The sequence below is a fragment of the Nothoprocta perdicaria genome, unplaced genomic scaffold, assembly GCF_003342845.1.
Source record: "Nothoprocta perdicaria isolate Ctin4 unplaced genomic scaffold, notPer1 scaffold_62, whole genome shotgun sequence".
NCBI classification, from domain to species: Eukaryota; Metazoa; Chordata; class Aves; order Tinamiformes; family Tinamidae; genus Nothoprocta; species Nothoprocta perdicaria.
Window position 1 is genome coordinate 2,524,668 of NW_020455888.1, and position 18,873 is coordinate 2,543,540.

Here is an 18,873-nt window from a genome sequence, read left to right on the forward strand (position 1 = left end):
TCAATTCTGCTGTCAGTTTACAGTTCCATTCGAAATTCACAACAGCCTTCATAGCAGTAACTACTGCTGCTACTTAGGCATTCATAAGCCTTAAGATTCATTTTACCAGACAAATAAATGAGAACTATACCTCTATTTTGCCTACTCAATCTGATAAGCAACTAATCCTTTAAGCTATAATTCATTGTTCCTCTCCAACTGGGAGACGGGTATTGCCCCAGTGCATTGCTGGTTACATAAATGTTAAGCACGTGTCAATCGACCATTTAGCTCCCTTTTCCTGCTACCAACACTGYATTTTCACAGCACAGGCAGCCTTTCCTACCTGCAGGCTGCTGCCGGGAACATTGGTCCTGCTTTCTCCTGTTTTCTGAAGGCACTTCGGRTGAACACAACAACACTGCATGAGTAATTTTCAACTGGACATATAGAAAGGTTGGGGAGAATTTTTCATTAGTTAACTTCTTCAAAGTTAACTTCTTCTAGTTAACCAATTCCCTTGTTGGTAGTATAATCACTACATCCTACTACAAGGAACTGGTAGGAACATAGCTGGTGGAATGCAGGTCTGGCATTATACATGCCTGTGTATAATGGCTAGTGGAAAACAGATGAAGAAACTGAATTGAATTCAATTGAAGAAACTGAACTAAAAGAGTTCATAGTGCAGTTTTGCTCACTAGTTCATCAGACCATTTGAATGAAAGCATTAAGTGCCTGGTTGGGCTGTCCATTTGCCAGGAACACAGATAAATGGTCTGTCTTGCAATTATGTTACGTAGCCTGGTCTTAACTACAAAGCTTCCAGTGAGACTTTCAAGACAAAGGCTGGGGCAAAGGAGATTTTTAAAGGGAAGATTTGAGGTCCTTGATCTTCCTAGGATAAGCCTCTGATGAGCTGGTCCAATAAAGTTAAGCCAAGGCAAACCATGTGCAAACAGCAGAGCCTGCAGGATGTGGTTAATTCCCTTGAGTGCAGTTTATCCTGCTGAAACAGGAGCAAAAGAAAAGCAGACAGCTTCAAGTATTTGATACGGTAGGTTGATTAGTATGACAGATGCCCACAAAACACATCCATCCAATAGCTTTAAATTCTTGTTTCTGTTTCATGTGCTTATTCGTGCAGCCCCAGCAAAAGGGGCATGCATTAAGCTGCACCACAACCAAGTGCTGCCCTCCTGAGAATACCAGGACTAAAGCTGGGCAGCACAAGAAGACACCAGAATATTCCTACGTGCCATTTAATTCAGAGCTTTCATGCATTCAATTGGCATGTAGCTCTTGCTAACTTCATGAGGAAGAATAAAAAGCATTTCCACATGAAATGAAGCCAAGTCTTCCCCCAACTTTACAGTCTCAACCTGCTGGAATATAAAAAGCAGCTTGGCCATTCTCCCCGCAGAYGACCTGGAGCTGCACACAGTGTGTTCCATGGAAATCTGCAGGAGGGAATGCTGAGCGTGCCTTCAACAGGCTTGCACTGGATCTCACTCAAGTATTTTGCAGTTTAAAAAAATGTCAAACTCCTGTGGAAGGCAGAAGATTAGAAGCCGGAGTTAATTTTATTTTTTTTTTTTAATTTTTAAAATCAATGTTTTAAAGAGCAGTCAATGAAGAGACTGTTTCCAATCCTACATCTTTTTCCCTGAATTTTTCTTTTTCTGGTTAAATAATACAGAATATTTTGCTGCAAACTAAACATCAGGACAATATGATTAAACAATCRACAACAACTTTTCTTGTGCATCTTTGTAAATAGCATTTTTTCCTTGCCTAATCAGTCCTTCTATAAATGTCATCTTTTCAAAAGTAAAACCATTTCAGTAAGCACTGGACGTCTGTGTTACCGTCTTAAGGCGCTCATCTAAAATAAAGTTACAAAAAGCGCTATCATCTGGCAGGGTCAGACGACGAAAGGAGAACACCAGACAGATTAACTAAATGCTGCTTGGGTTAGATGTCAATCGGATTAGAGGGGACTTGAGGCTGCCGCTAGCAAACGCATCCTGGCACCTCGTGGCGCTTCCTGGGCACACATCTCATCCAGTGGGATCCTCCACAGAGCAGCTCCAAGCCCACAGGGAAGACATAGAAGCACAGGCTGGAGGAAAGGACAGCAATAGAGGAAAAGCTGCTAACACTCTCCTTGGCCCAACTCTAATTTAGAGGAAGCATCGGACAAGCTAAAGGAGCCTCAGACCCAAACAAAAAGCTTTCTTGTCAGCTAACAAAGCTCACTGTGGTGCTCTCAAATGCATCCAGGCAGCAGGGCGAAACAGACAGCTGGCTAAACTCTGTAGGAAAAAAAGAGGAAAAAAAAAAAGCTTCTGGTGTATTTAGCAGATGGTGGCACGGGCTACGAAGTTGGTCTTTGCCTTGGTCACTGAAATAATTTTTTAGCACAACTGAGTTCAATATTTAAGCAGCCCTTCAAGCTACTCCCAACTGAAACAAACCTGAGCACTTTTCTTAGTCCATGTCCTAGCACTTAGAAAAATCACTGTGTTACTATAGACTTTATCAATACACATTTCTGCCAGCACAGAGAACACCCCCATGCTCAGAAAAACATAGAGCTTGAGGGCTGTGTTGTGCCTCAAGCAAGACAGCAGCGAGGCACATCCCAACACTGCACTGCATATTAAAAAATTCTTGTCATTCAGATCTTCACCAGGCTGGCTTCTCTATATACCCTATATATCCATCTACTTTCATACCTTGGTGTTACCTGAAGAGTTAATGCTATGTCACTGAACCTAATTCTTAAAAAGAAAAGATGAACTCCCTCATCCCTGTTTTATATACAAGGGGCTTAGTGGGAGAGATATTTCTTTGTTTTAAGTAACAAGTGCAATTCTCCCCTTCTGCCACTTTAAAAAGCAGCATTTCCTAACTTTTTCATATCACAAAGGGGAAAAAAAAATGAAGGAATCTGCCTCTTAACAACACAGCTCTCTAACACTTATCAAAACCTTATAGGATACTAACATTACAGAGTTTAATACTTTACATTTTTCTCCTGATGCACTGAATGTGTGCAAAGGAAAGTCCTAGCTGTTTGCTATCACCTGAAGCAGAACTGTAAGTATGAAGAGCTAATTATGACAGATGATTTAATAAGATACAGAAGCACTTCAGAACAGATAAAAACCTCATACAAGCACCTGTAAACCCCACTGAAGTGATTCCCATAGTAGGTGATCTGCTGGCTCCATCAATGCCTAGCATTACCTTCATTTTTTTGGAAAACCACAATTCTTGACAGCCTACATCCTTTTAAAAACCTGGCTTATGAAGGAATTCTGTAATTATTTAAAAATATACACTAAGTCTCCAGACCATTAATGAATTGAATGGCAGAACTCCAGGAGCAGAACTTCATTACACAAGCACAGCAACTCTGACTGTTTTAGGGGAGACAGACATAACATTCTTCACTAAGCTTTTACTGCCATTTTTGCTTTAAATTGGTAAAACTTCACGTGAAGTTATTATTTCCCCCCTAAAGTTAAAAGCCTCACTCAATTTGCAAATCTGGCAGGAGTTTTCCCTATTATTTTCCTCTTTAATCCTCAGAGAAAACATTTTGCTCATCTGCTCCGCTACAAAATAACAGGAAGCATAACATAATACCAGTTCTAAAGGAGTTTCRCTTTTCCAAAGCAAAACACTGATTAATTAAAGTGGAAGTTCTCCATTCACARCCCCTCCTGCTGGGTGGCCACATACCCAGAGCAAAGCTCGCAGCTCTCGGAGCTGGGCCCGCTGCCTGGGCAGGGGAGGCCCAGCTCTGGCCCCGGGCTCTGCAAGGATAAAAACTGCAGCTCACAGCAGCCCCACAATGGCCAGCCCAGAAGGGCACAAGCACAAAGCTCAGAGCCTCGTGTAGCCTCTGAAATCTCTGGTATTTATCAGGGTTCCCTCCATCAGTTATCATCGCTCAACTAGCCAGACAATAATGAATATCACATTGTTCAATGATACTGTGCAGCAGTCAACAATAAGTAAACAAACATACAGAAATTCTCTGTAGGAAAAAAAAATCCTTTTGGGGTAACATTTTTATATTACAAATTATTCTTAAACTTGCAAAAAATCTGTGGTCTTGTGAATGCTTCCCAGCAGGCTCCATGCCATGGAAGTCAGGTTCAACACAGGATCAGGTTACTAAAAGTAGCAAAGTCCTGTATGTTTTCTAGCTTAAAAGCAAAGCAAAATACATTGCAACTGTAACTCTTCATTTTAATTAGATAAAATACTTAGCATGTATTATAGATATGTCTCTTTTAATATTGTATTTACTAATTTAGAGAGTTGTGACCATATYTGAGAAATGGAAACATTATTAAACTCATAAAACCTCCATAGCTATCCTTGAGGATTATGCAAACAGTTTTCCCAGGTAGGTGACACTGATTGTACAAAAGTRAATGACTCCTAAATAAAAACCACAGGAAAGTAAATAGATTGACCTATCTAATCAAGTGTGCTGGGCAATAAATTCTCTTCCCACAAAAACGAATCCCTAAAAAATAGCATTATTTTGCACATTCTATTCCCATATTTTTAACTACTTATCTAAAAATAATCAAATCAGTCTTTAGAAAACAGAAAAGAAAGTTAAACAAAAAATGTCTAGGCGCAGGCTGGACAATGACATTACTCTCCAAAGCCAGGAAATTCAGAACTAGGTCACAGCTTTATCCTGCAGATCATTTTCAGCTTAGTTTGAACAATAGAAGTCTTTAGAATAAACTGTCTACATTCAACAATCATGATACAGCTTCTGTTTGTGGATGAGRGTATTAAAAATTGTAAAAGCCCATGTATGCGTGGCAGAACACGTGTGGGATCAAATAAATACATTCACTGGCTGCTGGTTCTTTGCTTAAGCCTTTTAGGCACAAAATTGCATGYGCAACAACGCGCCCTACTCGCTGCTCACAAGGGCTCTCAATGGAAACCAATCCTTGAACTTAACAATAATAGAAGATACCTTCCAATTCTCCAGGTCAAGTATTATTTCCAGCATTCCTAATATATCAGCTCCATTTCATAAATTTTTGATTGATCCCTCACTAATGAAATATAGCCAYGCAAGAGGGCTGCTGGAAGCACAAGGGCAGCCATTAGTCTTGTCATATGGATGACCACTATATTTAGATAGGTACTATATAAAGATCTCCCCATAATCGTGAACACCACTCACCACGTAGAGAAATATGAAAAGTTTATGCAAAGCCAAAATGCTAGCGAGCCTTGAAGCACATGGAGACCAATCACACTTAGTTGGAGATGCACATGCAGCAGCGGGTGTTGTTGCACTCTGTCTGCAAACACTGCAACAATCCAYGCTGAGAAGTTGTATTTAGGATCACTAAGTTTCTTCTAGTGATCCAGGAAAACCAAGCAAACTTTTTAGGCACTAAATTGAGCCAAAATGAAAGGGTCAATAGGAGATGTAGAAAGGTTTTACTCAAATCCTAATGAATATCTAAAGCTGCCCACCAAAATATATTTCACCTATTATAGGAAGACAATAGAAAATTTACTGAGACGATGATGGCAACAAGTTTCTCTATCTTATTTAATGCCAAATAATCTTTATTATTTAAATTACTTAGGCATGAGCTTTCAACTTACTCAAATTCATTCTGTGCAGAAGATACAAAATATCTTGCAAAAGTAACATATCAGGCTTCAGGCAGCAAGCTTTCCTTTTTTAGTCTAACATCAGAAAATATATTTGAATTTCTTTAGAAGAGTCCATTGCAAGAACTCGCTAGTATCATTAAAATAATGTATTTTTAGTATAGACAGTTTTTTTTCCTATACCAGTGTGATTATTCACTTACACATCAAAATTACAATGTACTTCTAGTGTAACGCTTAGAATTGACCATTAAAGCACTATTTTATAAAGGAATATGAAACAAATTACAAAGCCAGTAGATAAAGCACCTTCAAGGACTTCTGACAATCCTCAAATTTAATCTAGCTGTGTACAATTTTTCATTTGTTTGATAACCTAAATTACTTCTAACTTCATTGTGATTGTGATGCATTTCAACTTTACTCTGTGTTTCAAMAGACTGTGGGTCACACTTGACAGAGATCTCCAATTACCTAGTACTTACTTCACCAGAACAGATAGTTCTACAGCTATCTCAAGCTTCCAAAAATAGTTCTAATTAAGGGAAATTCTGCTATACTAAAAAAAATAAATTTAAAATACTGGTAAATTTGTTTTCTACAGCACTATTGACAATCTTACATATGAAAATCTTCTGTAGTAAATAACAAAACAGACATAACTGTAATTTACCACAAGCTAAAGATTTCAATGATTTTAAAGCAGTGCTTAATAAATTTAAACCAGGAAAAGACAACCTACCAAACCAAGGATATGAAAAATGTTACAAACACACATGACTTAAYGGAGATTCACCAAGCTCCAAACAGTTAATAGCACAAAAGAATTACCTAAATGTTGGCATCTAGTGCTATTTTAGGCGGCGGAACATCCTCCCATGGCCGCAGTTGCTCTCCCAGAGGAAGGTRTGGGTCTCCCACGAGCCACGTGGCTCTCTCTGGATATCCTGGATACCTTTGCATGTGTGAAATGGCACTAACTGTCTAAATTCAGGCAAGTGAAGCAAGTCCTTGAAGCCTTACTGCTTTACAGCCTAGGCTGGACAGCAGCRTATCTTCTTCAGCTGAAGGTGAGGTTGTGCTTACATGGATGCATCTCRCTCATTTGTGACCGGGAAAAGCAATGCACGTTACTTTTCCGTCTCTGTTCTGCACCATGACTGAAAATAAGAGTATTAACTAAGGGGATTGATTCAGATGGGAATTTCTGTGCTTGGTGGGGCTAAGGGGATGATAAAAATCTCATTTCTTTATCAGAAAATTGTGTTATCATCTGACAYGTTAAGAACGTTGCACAAGTGAATTTAATCAGTAAGAGCACAAAGCTGTATGCGGAAAGAGAAAAACTAAATCTTTCTTTTCTTGGCTGTTTCTTGCTCACCTTCACGCTTCTAGGGCAAATTAGCGCCCACAAACAAGCCGGAAGGTTTCCATGCTGCTACCTGCACTCAGCATCTGTGACGGGGTTCGGTGCCTGCAGTGCCCGGGTGTTTGTCACTGGATGGTGGCACAGTCACTTGACTCCCCTCTGCATCACTCAGCCTTCTCACTGCTACGGCAGTGCAAGACGTCCGCAACTGAAAGCGAACACTAGTTTGCCCCGTAACCCAATCGGGAAGGTTTCGGTTCAGTTCAAAAGCCTCTCTCCTCCTGAACCCAGGMGATCCCTGCAGATACTCCAAATGCAGCCAACACAGCTTCTAAGAGAGTACCCACAGACAACTATAAAATTGCTGCCTTTATACTAAAGGCAGAACAAAAACACAAGGCTACAGTAGTTTAAGATTCTCAYTATGTGACTCTGTATATGAACCTTCAATCTCCTACAATAAATAGTCACGGCTCTTCCTGAAAATTATACCACATTTCAGAACATGCTGTGATACTGTTTTACAAGAAAATTGTTTGCTATAAAAAAAAAAATAACGAAAACTCTCAATTTGTTCAAACATAAGGTCTTCCTCCTTCCATGGAAAAAAAAAAATCTAGTAGTGAAAAAACTGTAAAACTCTGCTAAAAGAAAAGAAAACCTATAGGATTCCCCAAATGATCTTTCCTCTTCTGCCTCTAATTTCACTTCCATATCCTGAGGACAAGTAGGAAAAAAGACAAAACAAACCAAACCAACAGCGGCAAAACTATTTTCTTCTTTTTCGTTGCTGTCCCCCAAAGACAAAGACAGGCTGATAAGTAGCAGCAAAATCAACTATTAAAGGCAGGAAACTATTTACCTTTGCGCTACCTTATCTGGCATTAGACAGCACCCTTGGTAACTCACTTTGATAAAATTCAAACTCACCTAACAAAAAGGGAGTAAGCACCAAGTAGCCCCTCTGCAAGTAAAAGTCCTGATTACTCCCCGCTCCTTGTTTGTGCTCCATCCCTAGAGCAAACTGTCTTCTACAGAGGAAAAAAGAAAAAACAAAAACATAAAAGCACCAAATATACAAAACTTCACAATTCCCAAGAGGTAATTTAATAGTAAAATAATCCACTCCACCAAATTCTTGAATGCAACAAAGTGATGTGCATTTATTTTTTGTTTTTCCCTGTTCCAGGTTTGAACTGACAGCATGGCACTCAAAAAGCAGAAACATGAAAACTGATAGCTAAATAAGGTAATATGTGATATGAAAGTATTCACAATTTCAGTTTCTTTGAAACAGAGAAAAAAACTTCAGCAAAACTGTGCTATCCCCAAACAGTAATAACAGCTGAAAGAAACACTAACTTAACACTACTAGGAAGATGGTATGAAAAGAAAGGGAAGCATTAGCTTCAAAACTTGCTTTTTATATCTTTTTAATATAGTYACAATCCTTCTCCAAATGCTCTTGGGAGCATCTATGAATGGATAATATTTTCCTGACTCTWGCATCATTTAAATTTACTCTTTGTTCACAGCAGGTCTTCTGGAATGAACCTAAAAGCAGCAAGACAGTATGCTAGCTTAATTGAAATGCTAGCACAAGCATGGAATAAGTCAACTCTGAACAAACAGGATTCACAAGCATTGAAGATGGTGCTGAGAGGAGCTGTCCAGAGGAATGCCAACAACTTTTTTGTTTTYTAGAATATACAGCTCCATCAAAAAAAAAAAGTTTCTGATTTCTTCAYTCCAACTACAGTTCAGAAGCAGTAAGTTTTCATCCCCTGCAGGCCTGCTASAGTTACCTTACATAAAAGATATTTACTGTGAATCTATGAAAGATATTTACTATGAACATCTTTACTGTATACAGATATTTACTATGAATCAGATAAATTACACTGTATAATTTTCATAGCTTGGAATAAAAAATGACCTCTTCTTCCAAAGTCTTTGAAACATGAATGGATTTTCAGGAAATACTTTTGTTAACGAGACGAGTGTCACAGGAAGGTTTAAGGGGAATTAGACAACTCTTCCAGGAGATGCTGGAGCAGTGCGAAAAGGCACCAATCCGATCACTAAGCAACGACTAGGTGCTGAATAAAGAATTGGTCCTGTGAAGGGCAAAAGCAAATAGTTTTGGATGAAGAAACTATTACACACAAAGAACAAATGAAAAGGATAAATGAACCCTGCTAAACAGTCTTGATCCTGGTATTTCTGAATGTTTCTGCACCTCATTTTAAAAGTAGAACAGCTTCCTCCTAACATTAGTTCCCCATGTGTGATATAAACAGTGCTACAGAGCATACTCTATGTTCACCCTGGCAGAAGGCCCACGATAAGCTGTATTTGCTCAAGAAGCACAAAAGGGTATTGAAAGGGACAGCCTCAGCTTCTAAGCCTCACATTCTTTGCCCTACTCCTTCCAGCTGACAAAGGGAGATGCAGGTGTGGCTCTTGCCTTGGGAACAGCAAGGTCCCCACCTACCAAAACTTCATATCCCCCATTAAATCCTTCCTGCATCTTACCTAAGTCTAGCCCACCAGCAGACAAGCTCTATCCTCTTCTACCCTGGTCAGGGCACCTGCACTCTTGCTCTGAACAACCTCCTAGAAGGCTCCTCCTTTAGTGACGGGAAAACAGTTTACAGGGGGCCATCGTCTCCAAGCCAAAAGAATTTTGCAAATATTCCTACTATCTTCACTGGACCACACATCACAAGCCTGCTTATAGTTTTGCAATGAATATCCCAAGCTTCCATATAACTTCAAATATATGCAATACAAAAAAAAAAAAAAAAAAAAAACCAAAACACACACACATCACATGAAGACCAGATTCTTATAAAACTTTAGTGGCCTACGTGCTAAGTAGTCAGAAATCAGACACAGATGCAGTTTCTTTTTCTCTAGTCATTTCCATATTAGTGATGAAAATCCCACAAGACTTAAGGAGAATTTTTATGTAACAAAGTGATTTATCTTGGTGTCTGACATATCATATTTAAAACTTCACCCTTGTRCTTAGATGAAAAGAAATACTAACTTTTGGGTTTTTTTGTATTTTGAGGGGAAGAAAAAAAATTTCCCTTATTTTATACTTCATATTTAAAATGAACTACCATGGGGTTTAAACTCATAAAATATTTATCACATCTCCAAAGCATAAGTGTAGTCTTTAAGWCAGCCTTTCTTGGAAAACTATGGAATGAAGAATACATAGCACACTACATCTGGTACAAAAGTCCTGGATATTTATGTCAAACAATTCTTACAWATTCTACAGCCAAAATGTATGTATGTGGCAAGCCCCATGTATGAAGGGGAATTCCTATATGGAGTTATCAAATGAAGATACAGGAAAACCAGAATGACTCAAAGAAAAGTTATCACATTTGTTTAACAGGGAAAGCAACTTCTCTCCTTAACTGCTCCCCACACGGGCAAAACAGCCAACTCAGATGTCCTAACCCCAGCAGGCGGCACGAGGCAGAGCTCAGCACGGCTTTATCTGGAGCAGAACCAGGCTGAGCGACACCCAGGGAGCAGCCCTGGCGCCCGCATGCTGAGCAGCCACAGCTAATCCTGCCTCTCACAGGAAGGGGCAGCAAAATCCAGGAAAACACAGTAGGTGACAGGTTTGGAAGCCCTCAGAAAAAAAAAAAGTTCCTCATATTCCTCATATATCCCTCGCTTCCTCRTATTGGAAGGCACATCATGGTTTAGAGAACAAAAATTTAAATATTCATATAAATATACAGCAATTTTCTATTTTCATCACCACTTACATGCTATAATGTCTCTACTGAAAGTTACTATTTTTATGTGATTTTATGTTACRTTGATTATTTCTGAATCAAAAGGGCTTAGGAAATAGATTCCTCCCCATTTCAAAAAATATAGTTTTTGAAAGTCTGGGTTTACTGTCAAATAGCTATAAAATGGTACAAAATATAAACCACTAAAACACACAAGTCCAATAACGTTTGATTGCATTACAGATCAATAACGCTGTTTCAGAAATGAAAACTAAGCTTTCATTATCRTACCTCTGAACTGTTAGGCTTGTACAATTCATTTGTACCAATTAAAAATTAAAAGTACACTCATTCACAGCCAAAATGATATATTCAGATCTGATATGCCCTAACATGTATTACATCAGCTACCACCACAGTATACTACTGTGTTAAGCTCAGGTTGATGTTCACCATACTGTCCATAAAAGTAAGAATTCAATAATAATAATAAAAACTGCAACTAGGAACTTTAAGCTTTAAAAACTTACACGGGCTTCTAGTCAGTCACAGAGCATGCAAATGTTGTTAAGGACTACTATTTTAAAAAGGATTACCATTTTAAAATAATTTTAATATAATTTAAAATAACTTTCCTAAGGTTTACCTGGCATATGCCACAAATATTCACATACCCATTAGCATTAAATCAATCTTGAAAAACAAATTTAAATTTAAATGCCCAACAACATGATGCTTGATTAACRCTGAGCTTCACTATTTTATCACTATTTCAGTATTTCCCTGCATTAAAACTTTTATGTCAGATTCCTGAGACAGTTTAAGTAGTCCGTAATATAAGCATCAGAAACAGATTACAGAAATGTGGATTTCTGCCAGACCACAAAGCATTACCATATCAGAACTCCACTGAGGAGATACTAACCAATGTTACAATATATGACTTTAAAGTCTGAACATTTCTGAGATGAAGCATATTGTTCATTACAATCTCTAAAGGAAAAACACGTTCAGCTTCCTTGTGTTTACTTTGAGATTAGTAATACRCTTTTGTCAGGAGAATTTCTTATGCAACCTGCAGAAATGAATATTGCACGATAAAGACCACAAARCTCTCATGAGAGCAGCTGAGGACACCCCTCTGATTCAATCTAACCCCTCAATAAAAGAAAAGGTAGTTAAGTGTTCATTCCCATAAAACTGTCYGGACACACAGATTAAAACCCAGATCCTCAGCTGCAGCTAGAGAGCTCTCCAGGATAAGACCACCTTTGTTTTTCAGCAGCAGKCCAGGCCATTCACATAAATTAGTCRGAACTGTAATCTGTGYCAGCTCTCAACAGAAACTGAAACCAGTACCGTGAGTTGACACGGAACAAAAACATTTCTAGAGTATGACCTGATGTTGTTGAATATAAAGTGGCATTTGGTACCTCTGCCCCACTAAAGCATAGATTTGTTKTTTGGTAGGGAAGTGGAACAARTTTGTCAAACTCCCAAGCAGACTCCATATTTTTACTTAATTTATAGAGGATACATAAAACTCAAGCACTTTCTTACTTGTTTCTGTCACTATAACAACAATAATATGGAATAACATTGCAGCTAAGCTCTGCCACAAACTTTCCATTTAGCTCTATACTGAAAGTCCCACATAACTTTAAGTAAAAMATACATTATATATACACACACAMAAAACTGTGGTCCTGCCATTGGCAAGTTATTTTTAAGATTTGTTTACCAAAATTAGAAAAATAGAGTAATGATTGATATCAGTGTCACAACTACCTAACCTGCCTTAATTCTTGGTACACACAAAGTATCAAGTTGCAGAAAAAATACACTATAACTTCAATCAGATTTAACATACTTGCAGAGTCTCACTTCAAGTTGAAAAGGCCTTTGGCATGGATGGCCTRTAAGTAGCAAGAGTTGTCTTCTCTCAAGGTGCTGAATAAAATTCTGATTAGTGACCAGAAAAGGCACTGTATTTCCATAAAAACTAAGAGGTCCTCAGATGCAGCAATATTCAAGTACTGCAGCAGAATCATRCTTCTGAGGCCCAAGAGATATAGTTGAAGTCTTAACCTCTTCTTTAAATGATGCTCTTAAAAATACTCGGGAGGTCTGTTTTTCTTTGCATTCTTCGAAAGACTGTTTATTTTTTTTTTCAAATAGCCAAAAAAAAAAAAGAGATTTTTTTTTTTTTTTGAAGGAAATTAATCCTTCATTCTTTATTACTTCTTCACTATCATTGCTTGTAACAGTTATGGTAAGTCTGTGAAGTTAAATTTGTCTGGAGTTATATCCAACAAAAAAAATGTTCCCGTCAGTGCTTTAACATGCTCTGCAACATACGCATCCCAGAAGCCGGCAAAAATCAAAGGCACCATTTCTAATAAAGTTACAGGGTAATTTTTAATAATAACCGAATTTCAAAGACAAATTAGACTTAAGCTGAAGTGCCAGGGGCTTGGAGTTTAGATTTGCCATAAGAAAAACAATATTAAAATCCTTCATTTACACTCTAATTTTCAACAGCTTCTGAACTGAAAGGACTGAGCTCAGTCCTTTAGCAACTGCAGTAAGTTACACTTTAGGCAAGCAAAACTGCTTGCTACTTCAGGAGGCTCAATTAATTGCTCAAAAACCCCTTAACATTGAAAAGCACTTCTTACTATGGTTAGAATGAGAAGCACAAACTTGCTTATCACCAGTACTGTGCAAAGAAAAGTCTGAAAATAAGCTGTACTATCTCTTTTACACAAAGCCACAAGAATGATTAGTCACATTCCAGATATTTCTGGATTCCTGCAATCTAGAGTAGCACTCACTGGCTGAGTAAGAATTGAGCTCTCTATTTTACTCAGTTTTGTACTGGCTTATATAGGGTCATCACCAAACTTTACATGCCAAGTTTTACTCAGAAATAGACAAATCTGAGTCACTAGAAATAAAAACAAATATATCCCACTCATAACATAAGCCAGGACCGTATCTTTCAACAATAACAGATACCATCTTCAAGAAGAACTTGGAGGAAAAAAAAAAAAAAAAAAAAAAAAAGCTGTTCCTGGTTCCTTTGAGTACAGCATCACTGAAGTGCTGCTTTTGACCATATTCAGAGAGCCTGTTTTTCTACTCAGGAAAAGGGTGAAGGGCTTTGAATGGCTTAAAATAAAATGCTCACAGAGGAGAGCTGGTAAGTTTAGATATGGAGGGCAACCAGTTACAAGCTTCTGTGTGAAACAGATTATCTGTCCCTCAACTGGGCCCCAACCTTTGAGAGCTGCAACTTGTTCCTATTCAAGTCAGGACTGAACTGCCATATGTCAAATTCAGAGCTCCTACTGCAGAGGTTGCCATTTTGCTACAGTCACATATTCCACATTTTTTTAAATCTCTCAGTCCTGCTAGAACCTGCCAACAACTACCGCCAGCACTCCCAACAAGGGAAGAGTTAAATATCCTTCAGCACACATTTCCTCCAGTATTTCATGAAATTAGACAACAGAAGTAGACAGAAAAAAGTTGAGATTAAAAAAAAAAATCCAGAAACAGAAGTGGAAGTTGGCAATTGTGGCAATGTAAGTTTTCTGAAGCACAGAGAACCAATATCCAGCATAAATATCAATCATTATCTCATGCACAAGTTACAGTTGCTCATCCTTTAAGCAAATGAAAGGGAGGACATATAAACACTGTTTCAGAATATGTTCAATATGTTAGGATGCTCTGGAATTTCACCTTATTACATTACATCATCCTACATAGAGATGCCAGTCATTACTACAGTGATTTTTTTTTTTTTGTTAGACACACAGCTAAGATTTTTTTTCTTTTAATCTGAGGGAGAAAAAGCTAGGACGGCAAGTATAAATCATACTGAATGATACCCAAAATATGCATATACGACATCAGCTTTGACAAGCATGTCTCTGGCCACTGCTGCAGACAACAGATAAGAAGGTTCTTCAGCTCATTGCACATAAAGTTGCAATATGCTACAAAAGTGGTTTGCTATATAGGGAGTCAGGAACGATCACCTTCAAGCTCTTCTTTTCAACAGAGATCCCAACAACTCCTTCTCCAGGAAGGGGAGAAGAGGCCTAGAAGGCCAAGTATAATACTATCTCTTACAATCAGAAAACAACAGTTAAAAAAAAAAGTCAAGATAAAAATGTTTCTTATTGGGTTTTTCTATCTTACAACATAACAAATTAAAACTTCCATTGGGAGAGTTTTGAGGCAAAAGTAATTAGACATTCAGTCCTTTATGTTCTTTATGTAAAAAAAAAACTTGGAATATAATAATCTTCAAAACATACAAAAATACCCACCAAAACGAAAAGCAGCTGTAAAAGAAGAGACGAATGATTTCTTACATTTTCTCTCTATAAGTTAAACTACTATGAGCTAAAGTACTTTGCTTCTGTAATCCTAGGGCATTATATTATGCCTTTATATTATGTTTATTATTCTTAAATGAAAATTGTTTAGACTGAGATCGGATAAAACAAACAAGCAAACAAAAAACACTCAGCTGCCATAAAGCTAACTGCTCCTTGATTCCCTCTTGCCTGAACCTTATTCTTGGGTGCTAAAGTTCCTATACACGTTAGACTATTGATCATTATCCCACATTAAATCCCCTGAAAAAGGGCATGAATATACACAATTTCACTAAGCAATGACACTAATGAGATATTTATTGAGGTGTGGATTTAGTTTGTTATTCCTATTTTATTATTTTTATTCCTCTGTTAGTCCTTTTATTTCCCTCTTAACATTCGTCTTATATGCAAGCGTTTTAGGTCATGAACTTCTACCTCTCATATCTGCTTAGCAGAAAACTTGCCATTTAAGTTTTACTTAAAATAATCTCTTGCAAACTACATATCTTCTTCAAATTCAGCACAGGTATTCAATAGGTGGACATAATGTTGAAACCTCCAATTAATTACTAGCTTTGACCATTGTTTATCTAATGCCACCAGAGAGAGAGGAAAAAAAAAAAAAAAGCATCACTCTGGAACAGTGACACTAAAAGAAACCGAGATTTTGTATCCTAGAGGAAATGCGAAGAACTCCCCAAAGGAAGAAAGGCCTCGCAAAGCCTTTTGGGACCTAAATAAAATTCACTGACACAAGAAAGATCTAGATTGCAGAAAACATAATAATTACATTTCAGTCATATAGGCACCTTACTTGCCACTTCAGGTGCCTGAAGAGTTATATTTGTAAGGAGAAGCATCATAACAGAGACTCAACCTCCTAGACTCTTGCGGTAACTCCACTGAAAAATATATATATAAATATATAGATAGCTTGTAATGAAATTATCAGGTTTTAAGTGAAGAGCAAGACATTTTTCATYGGATCAACTTAAAGTATGAGTAACATCACAAGTCCATAAACCACCTAGCATCCTTTTTATTATTACTAAATAAAATGACTTGCAAAGAGGCCCACTGTTATTCACAGCCAAATTCTAGCTCTTAGTGAGTGGCAAAACTGATGAATTATTTGATGAAATTACACAAAGTATTTAGAGATGCTCCCTGCTGCCACCACAAACACCAGTATTTATATGACAGAGCAAATAAAATTAGGTAGTAACTTCTAAAAACTGTTCCACACATGTCTAGTCACAACTAAGTTAATGAAACTACACAAGTACAGAAGTCAATATYAGCAAGTTTCATTCCAAAAGTGGAGTTTTAACATTTAAGTAGCATGTGCTGCTGGTACTGCTAAGCAGTAACTCACCACAAACATGTAAGTGCTCGGAATGTGGTGTGTCACCATGCAGTTTGCTAGTGGAATGCAAATGATGAAGTGTTATGTTAATTATTTTAAAAGTAACCAGCTAACCATTTCAACGTCACATCTGCTGTATTTTGACGGAGAGGAGTAACTAAATATGCCTGTTCAAATTTTGCCCGTAAAGCAAGTAAAAAGCTAACTGAAGATTTGATAACTATGGCAATCCATGTAAAGCAGGTCCTTGTTAATTCAAAGGAAGGACAGGGAGACCCACTGCAGGTTAGCACATTTGAAAAAGTGCCAGCTACAATATTYTTATTATTATCGTGAGTTTATTTAATGAATCTAACAAAACAGCTTGAAACCTAATTATTGTAGAACTTCAGCAATTTATAGCAGAGTTAATAAATGGAATGAGGCCTTTGTAATATTCCACCCAATCACAACTACACCAACTCCTACAGAAATGGGAAATGAATTTTTTTTTTTTTTTTGGTAAATGCAAATGATAGAGTAGGTGGATAAGAGAAATGCAAACTCCAAAATCCTATGGTAAATAAAAACATACATAAAAAAGTGGCAGTCTGGTAAGTGGTTCTCTTTAAAAAGCAATCAAATAACAATTCCATTGTCTTTCCTCCAACTCCTTTGAAATAGAGAGACTGGTGATAAAAGGAGAACCAAAATTATTTTAAGTGTTCTAGAAATTAACCGGTATTTAATAACTTAAGCTTCTAAACACACTTCAAACTTTCAGAGAGAAACTAGACCTAAAATATATATAGTGTCTATACACACGCGCAAACACACACACATATATACACTGTATAAATAACCCTGAAACAAATCAAAACAATCCTAGGACACACAAAAATAAGCCTATCCATGATGATAAATTAGACTGAGATCTATAACATCTTCATTCAGATGTCTTTGTGATGACTCAATATTTAAAAGATCACTGTAGAACATGCTGCTTCCCGATCTGAAGGAATAGAGCATCTCTCTCGGCCTAGGTATCCCCGAGAGCAGCATTCTGATTACATCATAACTGAAACAAATGGGTTTCAATAAAAAAATGTATTTTATTACTATATTTATACTCGTATGCAGTTATAAAATGGAGTCTTCGAACAGCGTGAGCCCAGAGGCAGCCGCAGGGCTCCTGGGCAGCAGAATGTGGGAGCACCCGGAGGCGGCAGCCCTCAGTGCGGGCTAGGAGAGGAGAGGAGAGGAGAGGAGGGCAGGGAGCGAGCGCTGGTGTCACAGGCAAGGGACTCCTCCAGGCCCTTTGAGAAGCACTACAGAAATCTGCATCTAGCCCTCCACAGATAAGCAAAGATTTTCTCTGATATAATCAAAGAGCAGCATGGGCAGGAGAGAAAGGGGTTCACAGTATTCTTACGATCACAGGAACTCTGAAGAGAAACATAAATTTTACATAGAATAGTATTTGAAAATTACGATTTAAAGGAATCAAGTGTAGAGGCAACAGTTTCCTCGTTGTTCTTTCCTTCCAGGGGGCAAAATATATTTATAGTTTCTAAGAAAGATAAAAACCTGTAAGCTTAAAACTGTTTGGTTATCATCTATATCTTATGTTTCTGCTTTTGGGGGCAGAATTTTGTCATTTTGCCTGCAGTAGAAAAGCTGCAAAGGGAACAATGAAGGCAGGCATCTAAATGATACCATTATTTCAATAGCCTATTTGTCATACATATGCACCATTTACTTGTATATGGAGGGCTGAAACAAGGGCTATTCAGTTTTTACATTATTGCTTCTGCAGCAGGTTATAATCAGAAGATGTAATTGCAACCCAAGGAGGTGGGGGGAAGCCAAGGACAAGCCGGCAGCTCGCTAAAATATTCTAAATGTGGACATAAATCTTTTGTTACAAGAGAAAAATAATGGAGGGGTAACCTAACAAAACAGCACAGCCACTACTCTTTTTTATTAAGTGATTTATGGAAATGTATACAAGTCAAGAAGGACCTGATGAACAGAAAGATTAGCCAGCAGACCCACTTCTTCCTGGGTCCTCTCCCCATGCCCAGCTCCACCTTTCCAGCTGAAGTGTTCGGAGCCGGGTGTCCAACGCGGGCTGAAGTACAGTCGGCCATAAGAAGTACAAGGAGTGCCCTTGAAAACCGTCCAGATTGCAGCGAGTGCACAAAGGACCTCACTGTGTAAATAAGTGCGGGAGAATTTCTTGCTGGCTCTTGAGCCGGCATCAAGCGAAGGGATTAACTTCCCAGCAGCATCAGAGGACCAAGGGCTGCTAAGAAACAAGGGAAGCGGAGGAGCAGAGAAGGGAGAAGC

General features: G+C 38.0%; 1 protein-coding gene across 1 annotated transcript in view; it reads right to left on the bottom strand.

Moving 5' to 3' along the window:
* Positions 1-18,873, bottom strand: part of UBL3 (ubiquitin like 3) — a 52,143-nt gene that overhangs the window by 32,435 nt on the left and 835 nt on the right. The window lies entirely within an intron of this gene.